Here is a 14,534-nt window from a genome sequence, read left to right on the forward strand (position 1 = left end):
AACTATTCTCCTGTTTCATGTTCAGCTGTAAATCAAGCTGCCTCTTGGCAGCCGTCACTACAGCAGAGGTTTCGAATTAGACCCAAAACGGCTCATTTTGGGTCAAAGCGGTGCACCGTCTACAGCTATGCCCATTATTACAGCTCCATAAAAACTAAGAACATTTTCCCACATTGTGGTTCTGGATTGCTCCTCATGTCCAATAAGTCAGATCTGACTCTGAGGCAGTAAACGTCCTGTTCTCATTACTCAGCAGCCATGAATTCCTTGAATTTGTGTTTCCAGCAGAAAAAGGTTTTTGAACCACAATCTGAAAACCACAAGAAGCTCCTGTAACGGTAAAGGTCAACCGTTGTTCGCTCGGACAGCCTGGACGCTTTTAACCCCGCCGACCCGTCCTTCCAGAGTTCTGTTTACATCTACAGGCTGCTGTCGGCACCAACTCTTTCTCCTGAACATGTTTCCCCTTCAGAGCCACTCGGCGGAGCAACACTTCTGCCTGTAGCATCAACATCCTGACAGCGTCTGGACGACTCGACGACAGAGGGAGACGATCCTGTAAAACACGGACCTGAGAGAAACGCTTTACCTCTCACACTGCAGGTCCATCAAAACTTCCCCTCATATCAGGAGTACATTAAAAAATCATCAACAAGGGAAAATAACTGGAAAATAGAATAAAAATGGCCAACAGAAATGCATGGGTCCAGTTATACTTTGACTAACCGGAGCTCATCAGACACACTGAGGGCCTCCGGGAGGTCGGGGGTCAAGCAGAGGTGGACTGGGCAGGTAAAAGGTCCAGAGATCAGCAGAGATAAGGGCCCTGATCTGTCCTACGATACGGTGCGTCGCCCAGGTCAGCGCGCTCAGGTTACTCGGCTTGTTTGAACACCGACACCCCAACCAAACATAAACACAGACAGCCTTGGACGTGGACTTGAGTCAGGAGGAAACAAGCTGCTGGTTTCTGGTTTATCACATTTACTTTATCAGAGATAAAACAGAATTTCTTCTGGACAAACAGACTCTGGCTTTCTGGTTTCACCAATCTGGAAACCTGCTGAATTGTTTTGTGTGAAAAACACAAAACGTTTCCAAACCAAACTTGTGTGTTTTGATTGATAACTTCATGGAGCGTTTGTGTTTTGAAGCGGTGAACGAGTTGAAGTGTTGGTTAAACTCAAAATGAGCTGGAAACCTGCAGATGACTCGAACAGTTCCCAGATCCATCAGGACCCAAATGTTTCTGCGTCCGTCCTTCAGGATTGAACCTCATGATTCCCTGAGGAGCTCCAGGTCCTTCCTCTTCGTTCACACGGACAGGTTCAGGTGAAACCTTTCAGAGACGGATGGTTTGGTCACCGTTCAGATATAGCTAAGCTGGCCGAGTCGTCCGGTGGCCCGGATTCATCCCTGAACTTCCCAGAGCTGGGTCAAAGCCGCAGCAGCGATAAGGTCAAACAGCAGCTCACCGCTGACCTTTCCACTCGGCACAAAGCCTCCAATCAGGAAGCCGCTGCCTCAGGTTAGATGACAGAGCGAGCAGCCAGACGACGTTGACGTGTCCGAGTGGCGAAGCACCGGCTGTCATCAGAGACATCGATCAGAGAGCGGGCGGGCCGTCCGCACGGCGCTCAGCTTCAAAGCGTTGGATGTGATTCATCACGCCGGCGGCGTGGGAAGAGCAGCCGAACACGAGGGGAGAGGAGAAACAAAGGAGACCTGCTGACATTTCCAACTCCCTCCCAACACATCCAGCTTCCGTCCACAAACATCTGAAGTTTCTGGAAACTTATGAGTTGTTTTCCACCGTCTCGGTCCACGACCTGGACAAGTCGTCTCTGTTTGGTCTGACTCTTCACTCTGACCTATGAATCATTCAGGATGAAAACACCTCCAGGACTCAACCTGGGTTCAATCTACCAAAAACTGGAAACTTGGCAAAGAACCACTTTGGATCCTCTCTTTGATAGCAGCAATGCCTCATGAGAACCCAATCTGTTCCCTGAAAGTATGGAAACCACCAGTTTGACAGAAGAAAGTACACCCCACTGGCAAACACAAAGGAGACATCCAGCGTCCAGAAATGTGATGATCTCTCTGCTACAGAGCACAAAAACTCCAGAAACTAGAAGAAATCATCACAGAAATGACAGAACAAGTTTCTGCTGGTTGCACTTTTATCTACGCACATTTCAGCTACAATCTACAGATTAGAGCTTAACGAGCGTCCACAGGATTATCTGGAAATCAGAGTATTCCCTCACCTGCAGGATTTAGAGGGTCATACTGGGAACGGTAGACGAGTCAGATGTTTTAGTTTAAAGCTGGAAAATCTCAGGTTCTGCAGGTACAAACATCTTCTGGACCTTTTACAGCATCACTGAGTATTTCAGGAAATTCAGGACATTTTGGGTCCCAACTTTTCACAGTAAATGTGAGAAACATTGAATTTCAGCTCTGAAGTCTGCAGTCGTCTCGCTTTAGATCCTGACATTTAAAAATGATTCCAGTCTGTTTCAGAAGAAGTTTTTCACTTCAAAATGTTTTCCTGAATAAATGACCATCATGTTTCCTGCTGGTTTCAGCACTGAGGTCCAAACAGCAGGTAAGACCTGAAACCTTCTGGTCCACGATGTCCGGGGAGAAACGGACGTCGATTTCAACTCAGTGACTAATTATAGACGATCAATCAGCCTCCTGATTGATCGTCAGCCTTTTGTGATGACATTTGTAATCTGAATACATTCAACGAAAGCAAATTTTCTAGTGAGTAGAAACTTAATATCCTCTAATTTAGGTAACAAACTTATTTGAATTATTTTTCTTACGCTAATATTGCAGGTTTCTTCTTATACACATAAAAACCAAAACTTGTTCTCTCTCATCACTCAGCCGCTGCTACGAGTCTTCATGGTCATTTCTGGGCGTCTGCCACCCGACTGTTCAGAACCAAAACATTGGGTCTGCAGATTTCATCTGAACCAACAGGGTTTATGTCAGACACTGAGTCTTGTGTTGCACCTTGGTCCTGAACTGTGAAGCTGAATCCAGGTGATTTCATCGTCTCTGTCCGAGACGCAGGAATGTGGGCTGCATCGATCCGAATAAACTCCTCTGGAATCCCAGATGGGAAAGACGTCAAACGTCATGGAGATCAGCCGGCGGCGCTAACGTCCGACTAGCTTTATGAGGTTTAATGAAAGTCGGGACGGTTGTCGAAGGAGGGGGGTTCAGAGGAAATGCCTTGATCTTCCAGGCCTGTGCTGAATTATGGGACAGTTTGGACACATCTGGACGCTGGGAAGGACTGGATGGAAGGATGGGTGGGTGGGTGGTGCGCTCTCCTCTCTCCTTACACAAACATGTGCACTGGGCTTTATTGCAGGACTTTTCTGAGACGGATTCCTCTCTGCTCCGGCGTCTGGAATGCAGAGGAAGCTGGTCTGCAGCCAGACGGAGAGCTGCTAACAGGACAGCTGCAGGGTCAAGTGTCTCCAGATAAAATGATCCACGCCGAGGCAAATAAAACCCAGGAGACTTTTATGAGCGTCCAGGCCGAGACGGAGTCCTGTATACAGAAAACGTCTTTATTTGGACAGGAGAGCACATGATTCAGCGCCCAAGATGCTTGGCTGGAAGCACTTGGAGGAAGAGTTGATGAATTTCAGGAGAAACTGGAAGGATTTATGGGATGAGATGCCGAGATGATTCTGGTCCAGAGGATAACCTGTAGGAGACCCAGAGCAGACATCCAAACGTTCCCATTGGTCCTCAGGTCAGGGCCAGTCGACCAATCACGTTCCTCGGTTCATTGATGAGTGTTGTCGGTCCAGTTCTGCTGCTGAAAAGCACAACCTTCAACCTTTAACCTTCTCCACAACATTCAGGCTGCTCCATCTGCCCGTTCATGTTTGTCTTGTTGATATAAACTGACCTTTCTGTTGTTTCCTCAGTGAAAGCAACATTTCCATGCATATCAAATAAAAATGGGTAAATAAAGGATCTCTTGGCATTCCAGATAAACATGTTTGAATCATTTACCGGTTGCTCTGCTGCCGCTTCTTCTCAGGTCCCAGAGCAGAACAACTTGTCCCTACCTCAGAGGCTTGGACCAGATGTTACCTCCTGGAAATGAGAACGTTTTGTCCTGATGCCTGTTTGAAAGTCCAAAACAACAAAGTTTGGTTGAAAACTTGACGTTGTGTGAAGTTTCTGGGTGAAAGCAAGTTCAGGATTGTATCTGTAGTGACGGGTGGAGTTGTTAAAACTACTCTGTCAGATCTAAGCTTCTGGAGACCAGAAAGCATCTCTGATCCTCTCAGATCTGATGGATTGGCAGTTCGTCAGGTCAGCTGTCCACAGACCAACTACTAGAAATCTGAGGTCAAAGGTCTCCAGAAAGCCTAGAGAACCAAAGTTCAGATAAGCTCTGGCTGCTTAGAAAACCTGACAGGAAACTCTTTAAACGTGCATCATGGAGCTGATTAATCATCCCTCTGGTAGAAAACACCAAACTCTTCTTCTGCTCTTCTGTCCTCACGCTCATGCATCATAACTGACCAGTGGAGGGTCGCAGGGATATTTAGTTACATCTTCTGACCTCTGACCTCTGGGCTATTAGTCGCTTGTAACTGTGGAATGGAAATAAACCAAGGATCAGACAAATTAAAAGACGGTTTAGTCTTCTCACACTCCTCCGTCCTCACCGTCTGTTGACAGATGAAGGAGACGGATTACCAGCCCAGAAGTGACATTTCCTCCAGAAATGTTCGTTTTCTTTCTTCCAACGTCAAAAAATATGGTGATGATGCCAGGCTGTTGGAGGCGTCGAAGGTTTCAGGGGTTTTATTTCCTCTGTTGAAGGAGGAATCATCAAATCCCTTACAATCTTTCTATTGGTCAGATTGTTGGGTCACCAAACGTCTTGAAGGGTTGATTGGTGTATGACCTCAGGATCGTCCCATCTCACCCGCACTCAGACAGCAGACAGTCGACCAACTGTTTATTCCAACTAACACACATTCAATAGCAACTAAAAAATTTAAAATCAGGGGAAATGTGGTCTTTTTTCCCTGAACTTTCTATCCAACTATCGAGTGTTTTGGCATTTTGTTGCATAAAGTTCCCAACAAGCTGTGTGGCGACGTGAGGCCTTGCTTATGAGATGCGACCTGTTGTTTAGCACATAGTTGTGTGAAAGCCGTCCTCAGAGGTCTGTGGGAAGCCTTCATGCACATTCCTCCTGGTGACTGTATATAAAGCTCTAAAAGGCCTCGCTCCATCACTCATGTTTGCTTTACAACTATGAGACACTCTGGTCTCTCTTCACATTCTTCATGCTCCAAATTCCTGTTCCCATGTGTATAAAAAGCAGCATGAAAAGGCTCAAATATGCATCTGTGTACACAAGACATGGTCCTGCGGTGGAGAGTCCACTTACATCTAATGTCCCGATTTTCTGCCAAATATCTAAAAGAACGACACTTGGATTAGAACATCCGCGAGGTTTATGGAGAAGGTGAAGAATGGTTTTCATTGGCGTAGGGTTGGGGCTTTTTCCTCCAGAGGAATCCTCTCAACAACCTCTGACTCACCGTCCAACTCTTGGTATCCAGGAGTCTCAGCAGCTCCTAGAGGTCACTAGGCTCACCTGTGATCCCACTGGGTGGAGTAGTGAGTGGGGGTAAAACGTCTGGGAGTTTCCAGACTCCTGAGCACCAGAGGATGTGCAGGATGCCGAGTCCGAGTTTCAGAAAGCAGGAGCAGATCTCAGATAACATCACACCTAACGGGTATATTTCTATTATCTCACTCAGATTATACTTTTTCCATGAGAAGACAGAGGAGCTTCCTGTGTGCAGTCAGACTCAAGTTCACCGCCTAGAGTCGACAGCTCCTCACTGCCCTCTAGTGGCAGAGAACCGGCACTGACAGCAGTTTTTCTCCAGTGTGGCTGCAGGTGAAACAAGGCTTGGCCTCCAGAGACGTGAAGCAGCAGAAGAAGAGCAGCGATGCTTGTTTTTCTCTGATAACCGCACTGGAAGGGATCCCGGTATGCAGGGATTCACCGACCTTCATCAGCCGCTGTCAACATGGCCTCCAATCAGCAGCTCTGCTGACAAGCTTCTCATGCCAAAGATGCCTGAAGGGAGTTCATGGGCTCACTTCAGGAGGTGATTTAGAGCAGCAGCGTTGCTCAACGGTTCCAGGATGAGGATTATTTATGCTCCATGAAGGCCTGAAGGCACCCGGCCTCGGTGGAGGGCTTTGGGTTCCAGAACAACTTCAGGATTTACTTCGATGGTTCAGGTACAACACAAAGCAGTGGGAGCTGGACTGAACCGAACGATGGGAACTGGAAACTTCTTCACCTTTTTATTATGACGATGAATTCAAATGGGCATGCATCTGCAGCAGCTGGAAAATGTAACTTTTTTCCTGAACCTTCATCAGAAAATTCATCAAAAACAAGAAAACAACAAATTTCATAAGGAAAAAGGAAAAATGAGATTCTGATCAACTGATTGGTGCATCTTTACCTGGAGGCCCATTAAATTTATTTGACTGGTTTCATTCCTCAAGTTTTCATAAATTGTAAAACTGGAGTTGTAAGGCTAAGGCCTGACCTTTGACCCCACAGAAGTAAAAGATGTAAACAACCATGCTCCTCCATCCAGCACCAGAACAGAAGTAACAAACCCACCGAAGATCCTGAATAACCATTGAAATTCCTCCCTGGGCTCCAATCCCTTCCGTCGCGTCTTCATTCCTGCTCAGATCGCATGGCGGCGCCGGCCGTAACGCGATAATACGCCGGCCGTAACGCGATAATACGCCGGCCGTAACGCGATAATACGCCGGCCGTAACGCGATAATACGCCAGCCGGCGATGCGGCGGCCTACCACAACGCATCAGTTCCCTCACTCCTCACATCAAACTACGGAGGACGTAACGGCTCCTGACTGAACCACAGATCTAATTAAAACACAAAGCAGCAATTAAACCCTTCCTCCTTCCAACTCGCTGCTAGAACCGGCCCACAGGGTCGCTCGCTGTGACCGGACCTCCACCGGTGAATCCCACCAGGCTCTTGACATTCATCTCCTGTCAGATCACTTGAGTGTGACTTTCCCTCGCCTCGGCCCAGCGTGGAGCCCGGGTTTCCTCCCCACCGCACTGACAGCCATTGTTGGCATGTCACCGGGTTCTGGAGGGCCACGTGCGTCCAGTCGCCTGAAACAAGCGCTCCCATCCACGATGAGAAAGAGGCGCTCCGTCTGCAGCCACCGATGGTACAAAGACACTCATCTGAGAGTCAGATTAGAGGCCGACGGAGGCTTTGTGCACAGAGTGACGTCTTGGTGTTCTCAGAGGAATTAACATTTTTCCTGCGCTGAGTGCTGGATGCTCTCACACAGAGCCGGTTCTGCTCAAGGACACTTGAGCAAGAAAAATACTGGACGCCCGAGCGTCTGCAGGATTATCCCTGAATGCAGCGAGTTCAGCCGTTCCACAGTTGATCATCTGAGGATCAACAAAAACACACAAGATCCCAGCAGTTCTCATTAACCTACTGTAGACCAATTCACAGAAATATGAATCAAAACTGAGGTTTTTATTTCTGTGTCTTTATCTCCATGGCAGAGCTTCCCTGGATTAAATCTGACTGGTCAGACGCAGTGGCCTGTTGAAGCTCCGCCCATTTTCTGAATTTAATTGGTAATGCCTGCTTAGATAACAGTGTGGACTGTATGAGGTAGAACAGGACAGAAATACACAAAAATATCAAAATAAAGGTCATAGAACACTTTAAATACAAAACATTTTTTCTGGGTTACAAAATCTGCATGACAACGCAAAATATTTAAATCAAATTTTAATTACAGTGTGGAAGAAACAGACAAAAATGTGTTAATAAAATTGAATAATTAACTTTCTCAATCCATTTAACTAAATAATTAATCAAAGAAGAAGCAAAGCGCCTGGAGGGAGAGGAAAACGACGTCTTTTTGGTCGGATTCTTCTGTCGAGATTCATGAGGAACGATCAATAATCAGACAGGGATCAGCTGTGAACAGGCCTGGGCTTTGACTAGGCCGCTGTTCTCTGGTGATGTAAACTAATTGTCCTCAGACATTTTCCATCTTAAGGATCCGTGTTTTCCTCGGAACCGGCCCGAGGAATGCAGCTCTCCGCCCGTTCTGTTAAAAACAACAGCGAAGCTCTGAGGGTGGATAATGATCTGCTCTCCTGTATCAGGGTCAACAGAACCTCAGCCCGCCTCGGAGGAGACCCGGTCCAAATCCATTTACTGCCAAAACCTGAGGTCACCGGGGGTTAAGCAGGGCGGCGCTGCTGCGACGGTCGGCATATCTGATTTAATACGCATCAGAGCGAGGGGGGGCGCAAATAAACCGAGCGGATATTAAAGGTCAAAGGTCAGGGAACATGTGTGTCTCAGACAGACGAAAGCAGCTGAAAGCAGAAACGAACCTTTTCCTCTCCAAGAAGTCGGGAAACTTTTCCAACTTCATCCCAAAATTAATTATCTGGAGGTGCAGAAAACAGAAATTCACAATGAAACGTGAAATTTAATTATCTGATTTCAGTGGGAAGGTGAAGTAGTCAGTTGGGTTTTGGTCACTATAACTCCCGTACCGCCATTTACTGGATCTTTAACCACAGACAGAAAGAACCAGTCAGACCTGGCAACAAAAACAAACTGGAATATCGAATCCTAACCCCAAAAATAAAGAACTTAATGATGAATTCAGGACCAGCGAGTTTGAAGAAACAGGAGGAACATTTTCTGTGTGTTTTATCAGAACATGGTTGACTGGAAACGTAGAAATAAGACGATTCAGAAACAGAGGATGAGTTAGATAGCTGCATCCAGTCAAGTCTGATTGATAAACTAAAATAAATCAGAAAAGGAGCTTCCCAAATCCAATTTCCTTCAGGAAAATGAAACAATTTCTGTTCATTTCTGGTGAAGCAGTTGAACGTTAAAGCAGCACCAACACTGTTATGGTCATTATTTTAATGAAGATTTATTAAAAACTGAACTGCTTTGAGTTCAGTGATGTCATGAACTCATTCAATTTCAAAAACACTTTGATCCCAAATGGAAAATAAATGCTGCAACTCATAAATTCAGAATTATTCAGAGTATCGTATCATTTCTGTTCATGTTTAAAGTTAATTTATTGAAAAAAGAACATTCCCAATTCCAACCATGTGTTTTTAGTTTAGTTATAAAAATAAAATATCTACAAAAATCTAAAATTATTCCAGCAATCCTCTTGCATAAGCCATAAGCAGGTCAAAGGTCAATGAAATGGTGAAAACTGTCAGCAGAGTCCATAAAGCAGACTGTAACGGTGAAACCTTTCCTTCAGGTTTGGACCGACTGGAGGATCGTCAGCCGCCTCTTAAGCTGCGAACTTCGGCCTCCAGAGGGGAGAGACGGAAATCAGACGGAAATTCAACAAACGTTTAATGAGCAGCCACAGATCTGTGGAAGTCATCAGCATCGGCCGGGGGAAGATTTCTCACGCAATCCTTTAAAAACTGAATAATCCTCCAGCAGACGGCTGAGATTACATCCATATGGCAGAACAACAACTCATCCTGAAACGCTCAACTCACTCAGGAACTTACTCATTTATCAGGGGCCTGGTTCAGAAACATGAAGCTGCTCTGCTCACGTTTCTCCAGAAGGGGGCAGTAGATAGACGTGTTAGCTCCAATAAAACCTTACATTACTGGACAATGATGTAAAACCTGTCAGATAATCACAGACTTCAGGCTAACGGCGTTCCCACTGGGAGGAATGGGACATTTTCAAACAACCTTCTAGAAAATGACTTAACCTCACGTTCAAAACGTTTCTCTAACCAGATTTGCTCTGCAGCTTCTCTGGTTCTCTGAAGAGCGTTCCTGTTTTCCTGCCAGCTGTTCCTTCTGACTCTACATCCAGTTCCTGCTCCAAACTCAAAGCCATGCTTTAGTTTCAGAGCTTCATCAACGTCTCTGCTTCATTCAGCATCACTTTATTCTACAGAGCCCCAGATTATTGGAGTAATGTTTTGGTTTGTCCACCAGGTGGCGCTGCTTCACCATCTGTCCAGATAACAGGAGAACCTGAGAACTCAGCAGCAGACCAACAGGAGCAGAAAATCAGAGGCTAAACGCCAAACGTCTCTATTTTCATGGCAAAAGTTTAAAACTGTCTAAACATTCTGGAAAGATAAAAACCAGACTGAAATATACATTTAGAAATTATAACAACCCAACAGTTAAAAGGCAGAGTAAACAATTATTTTAGTAACAGAGTAATCTATCAATTATTCCAATAATTAATCAAAATCCATATGTATTATGTTCTATTATGAGGTTTTTATTTCTGTCTTCCTGCAGTCTTTTGGCTGTAATTGGCTCTTTTTCATTAAACGCAACATGCTGGTGTTATAAATAAATAAAAGATATTTCACTGTTTAATTTCAGTTATATCAGGCTGTTTATTATATTATTATTATTATTTGATAAAGATTGTTAGAGTTTCAATAATAAACATACACATTTTAATGTGTAAAGGTAAAAACAGAAATGCACTCAGACCCGCTGCAGTGATGCTAACTAGCAGGTAACTGAACAGTGTTGCTCACCTTCATCACAAGAAGGACTCAGGCTGGTCAGGGGTCAGAGGTCAGGGCTGCTGCATCTGTTGGTAAATGGTGTAAAATGTCAGAAACAAGTTAAAAATATAAATATTTCTATAAATCTTTCCTTTCACTGACTAAATGCTGGTGACACGAAGGCTAACACTCGTCTGTAGCTAACAGGTGAGTTTAGTTTGCTGTTAGCTACAGACGGCTAACAGTATTGGACTGTAATACTGTATTAGACTATACAGTCTAATAATCTCTGAGTAAAAACTTAGAAATAAATTTATTTTCTCTTTTATCTACCTTATTTTATTTTTTTTTTTTTTTCTGGGCAGCATAGTTTTAATTCCAGTCTTTTTCTACGTCATCTTCCGTGCGCGCTTTAGCGGGAAAAACCATTTACTCCATTTAGTGAACCATTTTAAATTAAAAAATATTCTGTTTGGTTTATTCTACCTGTTTCCTTGAAAGGTTCCTGGAAATAACAGAAGGTTATTGAAAGATTTTCAGGGAACCTGGTTCTTCATTCATAAACAAAAAGGAGGAACAGCGTCATCACGGAAACGCAACGGGAAACTACGCCTCAAGTATTTCCAACATATTCCACAGAAAACAGCCTCATTCTCCCTAAAATCACAATAATTATGTTATTTTATAAAGCGAAGAATTAATTTCTTAATTAATGAGTTAATTAATTGTCTTACATGAAACAGGACGACGGAAACGATCCTCGACAGGAACAGCAGGGTGGTGACGTCACAAGGTGAGCGGTACCTGCTGCTTCTTCTTCGTGAGTTTTCTTTGTGGCTGTTGACAAGAAACGTTTGGTATGCATTACCGCCACCTACTGGAATGGAGTGTGGATCGGGCTCAGAAATACACGTTACACAGATTTATAAACAATTTATCTAAAAAACAACCACAATATTTCCATTAAGTTTGTTTTTTTAAAGTAATAAAAAGAAAAATATTCAGAGCTAAAATGTTTTCTATATCAAGCTGTAATTTGTTTTCCTGGACGTTACGAACCAGTTTCCTTCTGCCAACTGCTAGAGGCAGAAAAATAAAACATGAAAACAAAAGGAATATTTTCCTGTTTTAAACAAAGAACTATTTAAACCTGTATGTTAAATACTAGTATGGCTTATTTATTTTAAATGTTTAATTTCATTTCCGTTTGGAATCAATAAAGTATTTTTCTATTTGAATATTTTTCTCATACCAACTTCGGTAAAATCCATTACCCATAATTCATTGCTGTAAATGGAAAAAAACACAACCGATTTAATAAAATCTTTACAAACTGCATTCATCAAGAAGTTACCGAGCAAATAATAAATAATAAAACAATGACAATTTAGCAAATTAGTATTTTTCTTCAAATCAAACAAAATTGTTATGAAACATTTCTGCAGCAAAAATTGTACAATTATGTCGCTATGATTTTTAAGATTGACATGTTTTACAGCAGAAACGTTTGAGAACAATTTTATTGTATTAATGTTTATTAGTGAAAATCCTGACCTATATTTATATTAGTAATTTCCACACATTTTAAGCCTTTTTCTGAAATTTATTCCAATATTATTAACAGCATATTTATAAGTAATTCTTAGTCTGATACATTTTTATCTTCAGTTTGTGAATTTATCTGTGAATAAATGAGCTGAGGGATCTGTTTATATTCTGCAGGTTGAAACGTCATTCTGACATGATTCTAAAATAATAATATTATTGATAATAAATGTGTTTGTGATTGAAAACTGAAGATCTGTTCTCAGATCTGTCTCTGATCGGCAGAAATGAGGCGAGCGGGGCCGCATGCAGTACCGGCCAGCCGCCGCTAGAGGTCAGGCCTGGACAGAACCAGGAGGAAGTTTAGTGGAGTTCTGCGGTTCTGCTGCTGATCCAGGACCAGTTCTCCGGGTTTTAAAGGACTGCGGGAAATCCGAGTTTCAGCTCTGGAATTTGCTCCACTTTTTGCGCAAGTTAAACTGCGGATAAACTCTCACACTGACGCAAAGCGGAGTCATTTAGCCGCAGATGGATCCGAACTGCAGGAAGTGAAGCGCCTGGTTTGGTTTTCAAATGACGCCTGAATGTGAGAGATCAGCGGGATCAGGAGGAGGAGCGCATCCTGGAAGCTCCGCAGCATCCCGGTAAAACTTCCTCCTCCTCTTCCTCCTCCTCCTGCTGCTCAACTTCTCCTCCTCTCCGCTCCTCCGGGTTCAAACTTTCCCTCCTCCTCCTCCTCTTCCTCCCTAAGCTGGACGCTCCTCTCAACTTCTCCTCACTTTCAGTTAGTCTGCGCTGCGTGGAGGTGAAAGTTTCCCCGCCGCCCCGCGCCACGCACCGCGCGTCCCGCAGCAGATGGGAATCCACGTGTCTGGAGCCGCTTTTCCTCTCCGAAAACAAAGTTGAGGCGCTTTGGAGGGAAGAAGAAGAGGAAGAGGAGCGGAGCGGTGAGTGCGCTGACCATGTGCTCAGCTGAATTCATTTTTATTTCACTTCATTTATTAAAATTAAAAACGCCATCCTGCCTTTTTAAACTGTTTTTCCTTTTTGTTATATTCATTTTGCCTATTTTAATTTATCCACAAAATCCAGAAAACCTTTAAAAAATTAATCTTATTTCCAAATTTTCATACAAATAAATTTAAACAGTTTAGCTGATTTTACGTTGAGTGGAATCATTTTAAATCTTCCTCCTTTATCTGAATGTTTCTGCAGCAGCTGAACTGATCGGGTATTAATATTTGATGTTATTTTGGAGACAAGCAGCAGAAAAGGCCTCAGATCTGATCAATAATTGAAGCGGAGCTTCCTGTCCTCTCCGGCCTCACTGCCGTCTTTTTGTCCGTCCTCATCCTGAATGGCTGCCGCTTCATTTGCATCAGAAGAAAAGTTTTAGTGCGTTTGCTTTTGTGAGCGATGAAGAGTTCCAGCAGTCAGCGAGGAGGAAGAGGAGGAGGAGGAGGGAATGGGGCCGTGGGGTCGACATTCCCAAACCTGGGATGAGGATGTCACCTTCATCCTGTCTCTTCCTCACATCCTGCCGGGACTTTCTGGGAATCTGTGGAGTTTGAGTGTGGAGAGAGTGAGCCGCCCCGCTGAGGCGCCTCAAAAGTCTCTTATCCCACAAAACAACAACTGCAGCAATTACCGCCCAGCGTGGCCCCGGGGCCGCAGGGGGCCTCTCTGGGAAAGGCCCCCAAAACCTGCCTTCATTCGGAAACACACGCGGTTCCTGGAGCGGTCCGCAGCGGCCCCAGACCCGGAGCGCTGCCGGTTTGATTCCTGCAGGGAGACGGTCCGACGCTCTGCAGCTCCTGACTCATCAGGCGGAAAATAATTTTAGGATTTAGGTTGAAGAAAAACTCACCTGGTTAAAGTCCAGATGATACAGACTGGAACAGATTCACCCAGAAGAACCAGCTGCTGGAACCAAACTCTGATTCTCTGGAGTCAGAGGGTCCTGCAACACACACACACACACACACACACACACACACACACACACACACACAATACACATCAACACACACACACAACAACACACACACAAAAACACACACACACACACACACAACACACACACACACACACACACACACACACACACACACACACACACACACACACACACACACACACACACACACACACACACACACACACACATCAACACACACCAACACACACACATATCAACACACACACATAAACACACCAACACACACACACACAACACACACACACACACACACACACACACACACACACACACACACACACACACACACACACATCAACACACACACACACACACACACACACACAACACACACACACACACACAC

The 14,534-nt window shown here is 44.3% G+C and overlaps 1 protein-coding gene and 1 long non-coding RNA gene across 3 annotated transcripts in view; one reads left to right on the plus strand and one right to left on the minus strand.

Moving 5' to 3' along the window:
- The window catches only part of LOC122826973, a 50,510-nt gene that overhangs the window by 35,196 nt on the left and 780 nt on the right, over positions 1 to 14,534 (minus strand). Inside the window, exons 2-4 of the long non-coding RNA XR_006369906.1 lie at positions 14,057 to 14,149; positions 11,379 to 11,481; positions 10,675 to 10,730 (exon numbers count right to left, since the gene is read on the minus strand). This is a non-coding gene — a long non-coding RNA (uncharacterized LOC122826973). The remainder of the gene's footprint in view (positions 1 to 10,674; positions 10,731 to 11,378; positions 11,482 to 14,056; positions 14,150 to 14,534) is intronic.
- LOC122826970 (zinc finger protein GLI2-like) overlaps positions 12,579 to 14,534 on the plus strand; it is a 46,253-nt gene continuing 44,297 nt past the window's right edge. For both annotated transcript variants that reach the window (XM_044109401.1, XM_044109402.1), the window contains exon 1: positions 12,579 to 13,136. The gene's annotated coding sequence lies outside the window, so the exon portion shown is untranslated. The remainder of the gene's footprint in view (positions 13,137 to 14,534) is intronic.

Source organism: Gambusia affinis, linkage group LG24, assembly GCF_019740435.1.
Source record: "Gambusia affinis linkage group LG24, SWU_Gaff_1.0, whole genome shotgun sequence".
Taxonomy (NCBI): domain Eukaryota; kingdom Metazoa; phylum Chordata; class Actinopteri; order Cyprinodontiformes; family Poeciliidae; genus Gambusia; species Gambusia affinis.